Genomic DNA, 4,085 nt, shown 5'->3' on the forward strand with positions numbered 1-4,085 from the left:
TGATGCGCATCCTTAAATAATGTAGGCCAGAAGAATCCCGGTTGAAGGATACGAGCTATTGTCTTCTCTCCACCATAGTGGCCTCTATAAATAGTCGAATGACAGTCTTGCAAGATACCCACCGTCTCGCTGTACGGAATACATCTCCTATTAATTTGATCAGCTCCTTGCCTAAACAAAAACGTCTCATCCCACATGTACCACTTCACCTCATGAAGAAACTTCTTCCTTAGAGAAGAAGACAGTATGGAAGCATAATGTTGCTCACAAGGTAGTTCACAATATCTGCGAACTAGGTTTCTTCCTCTTGCACCCCAAACAACTGCTCATCGGGAAAAGACTCATTAATCAATGTCTTATCCTGTGAAGTTGCACTTAGATCTTCCAATCGAGATAGATGATCAGCAACTTGATTCTCAGTACCCTTCCTATCCTTGATCTCTAGTTCAAACTCCTGAAGTAAAAGAACCCATCGAATCCATCTAGGCTTTGAGTCCTTTTTCAAGACAAGATAGCGAATATCAGCGTGATCAGTGAAAACTGTCACTTTCGTCCCAAGCAAATAAGACCGAAACTTCTCAAAGCCGTAGACAATGGCTAAGAGTTCTTTCTCGGTAGTAGTATAGTTCAATTGAGCACCATTGAGGGTATTAGTAGCATACTAGACCACATGGACTATGTTGTTCTTTCTCTATCAAAGAACTGCTCCAACTGCATATTCACTTGCATCACACATCATTTTAAAAGGTTCATTCCAATCAGGTGTAGTTATGACAGGTGCCGTGATCAAACTCTTCTTCAAGATCTTAAAAGCAGCTCGACACTCATCATCAAACTTGAGAGGGACATCTTTCTCTAAAAGAGTGCACAAGGGTTTAGAGATTGTAGAGAAGTCATTGATGAAACGCTTATAGAAACCCGCATGACCAAGACAGATGCGGACTCGCTTATCATAAATTGGTGGAGGTAGGTTTTCAATCAACCCCACCTTGGCTTTATCCACCTCAAGACTTTTGATAGAGACCTTATGACCAAGAATGATGCCCTGTTGCACCATAAAATGACATTTCTCCCAGTGAGAACCAGATTGGTCTCAACACACCTTTTAAGAACTGCGCCAAGATTTTGCAAGCACTTGTCGAAAGAATCACCAAACACAGAGAAATCATCCATAAACACCTCCACATTCTGACCAATCATGTCAGAGAAAATGGCCATCATACATCTCTGAAATGTGGCAGGTGCACCACACAACCCAAAAGAAACTCTTCTGAAGGCAAAAGTACCGAATAGACAAGTGAAGGTAGTCTTTTCCTAATCTTCTAGAGTGATACAAATCTGATTATAACCCGAATAGCCATCTAGAAGATAATAGTACTCATGCCCAACCAACATGTCAAGCATCTGATCAATAAACGGAAGAGGGAAGTAATATTTCCTTGTGGCGTTGTTCAGCTTCCTGTAATCCATGCAGCTCTCCACCCCGTGACTGTTCGAGTAGGAATGAGCTGATTCTTATCATTAGAAAGCACTGTGATACCTCCTTTCTTTGCCACAGACTAAACTGGGCTCACCCAAGAACTGTCAGAAATAGGATAGATGATCCCTGCATCTAGCCACTTGAGAATTTCCTTCTTCACAACCTCTTTCATTATCAGATTAAGCCTTCTTTGTTGCTCAACCGTTGGCTTACTTCCTTCCTGTAGAAGAATTTTATGCATGTAATAAGAAGGGCTGATTCCCTTAATATCTGATATAGTCCATCCAATTGCTAATTTGAATTCTCTCAGAATTCTCAAGAGCTTTTCCTCATCATTACCTAAAAGGTCAGATGCAATAATAACAGGCAAAGTAGATGCATCACCTAAGAACACAAACCTCAAGTGTTCAGGCAAAGGTTTAAGCTCGAGTGTAGGGGCTTCCTCAATAGATGGCTTGAGGTGCTTTAGAGAATTTTTCAGCTCTTCCAATCTAAGAGATTCAAACGGCATATCCAGCCTTCGCTTCTAAGAAGAAGCATTCAAATACTGCAACTGCTCATCACCTTCATCATCTTCACTATCTGAATTCCCCAACAAGGCCTTCTCTAAGGCATCAGACCTTAGCATTTGATCAAGTTCTGAAGTAACCACATAATCAACCAACTCCACTTTAAAGAACTCCTCATTATTAGTATGGAATTTCTTGGCATTGAAAATATTGAACGTCACATCCCGATCCAACACTCGCATAGTGAGCTCACCCTTCTGCATATCAATCATGGTTCGGCTAGTAGCCAAGAATGGTCTTCCCAAGATTATGGGAATCTTTTATCCTCCTCAAAATCAAGAATTACAAAATCAGCAGGAAAGATGAGTTTGTCCACCTTGACCAAGACATCCTCCATAATGCCTTGTGGATATGTAATAGAGCTATCAGCCAACTGTAAGGACATATCATTAGGCTTTGAATCAGGTAAATCCAATTTCTTGAAGACAGACAAAGGCATCAAATTGATGCTAGCTCCCAAATCACATAAACACTTGTCGAATGACAAGTTTCCAATTGTGCAAGGAATTGTGAAGCTTCTAGGATCTTTAAGCTTGGTAGACAACATCTGTTGCAGCACAACAATGCATTCCTCTCTTAGAGCAACGGTCTCTAAGTCATTGAGCTTCACTTTCCGAGAGAGAATACCTTTCATAAACTTCGCATAGGCAGGCATCTGTTCAAGAGCTTCAACAAAAGGTATGTTGATATGAAGTTTTTTAAACACCTCCAGAAACTTCGTGAACTACTTATCCAACTTTTGCTTCTGCAGCCTCTTAGGAAAAGGAGGTGGAGGATAGATCTATTTATCCCCTGTATTACCCTCAGGAGGAGTGTGTTTCACAGTTTTCTTCCTTGGTTCCACTTTTGCTTCTTTCTGCACTTCTTCTTCAGCCACCGCTTCATCTTCTGAAATTTAAGATTTTTCGGGATTCACAACCTTCCCTGACCTCAATGTAATTGTCTTAACCTGCTCTTTTGTTCCTTCTTGAATGGAACTTCTGTGTCACAAGGAAGTGTACCAGGTTGTCGATTCAGTAAGGCATTGATAATTTGCCTAATTTGATTTTCCAAGGTCTTAATAGAAACCAATTGGCTCTTGCACATGAGCCTCAACTCCTCCAATTCATATTTTTCATCAGATTGACTTATACCTCCATGTGGTAACTGCTGAAGTTGGAGTTGTTGTCTTGGAGCATATTGCGGTTGTTGAAAGCCAGGGGGTTGTACTGCTTTACTGCATACCTCTAATAAGGTTGTTGAACTGCATTATGAGTTTTAGGATGATTGTGGTTGTTGGGATGATATATGGCTGGAACTAGGTGCTGTGACCTTTGAAAGTTGCTCACGAACTCAGCTGATTCACTAAAAATAGCACACTGCTCCGTCTCATGGGCACCAGCACAAAGCTCACAAAGACTAGTGATCTGATTAACTTCATAATTAGCCAAAGAATCCACCTTCATCTTCAAAGCCTTAAGTTGAGCAGCTATAACAGTAGCTGCATCTACCTCCAGAATTCCTGCTACCTTTCCTTGATTTGGTCTCTAAGAAGGGTTCTGATATTCATTAGCAGCCATCAGTTCAATCAGCTCATAAACTTCATCATAGCTCTTGGCCCATAAGACTCTATTTGATGCTACATCGAGCAGGGGTCTAGACTATGCTCCCAATCAATTATAAAAGCAGTCAATGATCATCCAGTCAGGCATACCATGATGAGGACACTTTTTAAGCATCTCCTTATAACGATCCCAAGCTTCACACAAAGACTTTCATGTTTGCTGCACAAATTGAGTAAGAACATTCCTGATTGCAACAGTCTTCACCATAGGAAAGAACTTAGTAAGAAACTTTTGAGCAAGATCTTCCCTCTTAGTGATAGATCCATGTGGTAGAGAATGCAACCAACACTTAGCTTTATCCCTCAGAGAGAATGGGAAAAGCCTTAGCTTTATAGCATCTTTAGACATATTGTTGAATTTGAAAGTGTCACAGATCTCGATGAAATCTCTAATATGCATGTTAGGATCTTCTGTTGGAGAACCCCCAACTGA

The 4,085-nt window shown here is 40.8% G+C and overlaps 1 non-coding gene across 1 annotated transcript; it reads left to right on the forward strand.

Moving 5' to 3' along the window:
• Nucleotides 1–3,738: 3,738 nt before the first annotated feature.
• Nucleotides 3,739–3,845, forward strand: LOC141682041 (small nucleolar RNA R71). Its single transcript, XR_012559445.1, has one exon. It is a non-coding gene; the product is annotated as a small nucleolar RNA R71 (small nucleolar RNA).
• The last annotated feature ends 240 nt before the right edge of the window (nt 3,846–4,085 follow it).

Source organism: Apium graveolens, chromosome 8, assembly GCF_009905375.1.
Source record: "Apium graveolens cultivar Ventura chromosome 8, ASM990537v1, whole genome shotgun sequence".
In the NCBI taxonomy this organism is placed as follows: domain Eukaryota; kingdom Viridiplantae; phylum Streptophyta; class Magnoliopsida; order Apiales; family Apiaceae; genus Apium; species Apium graveolens.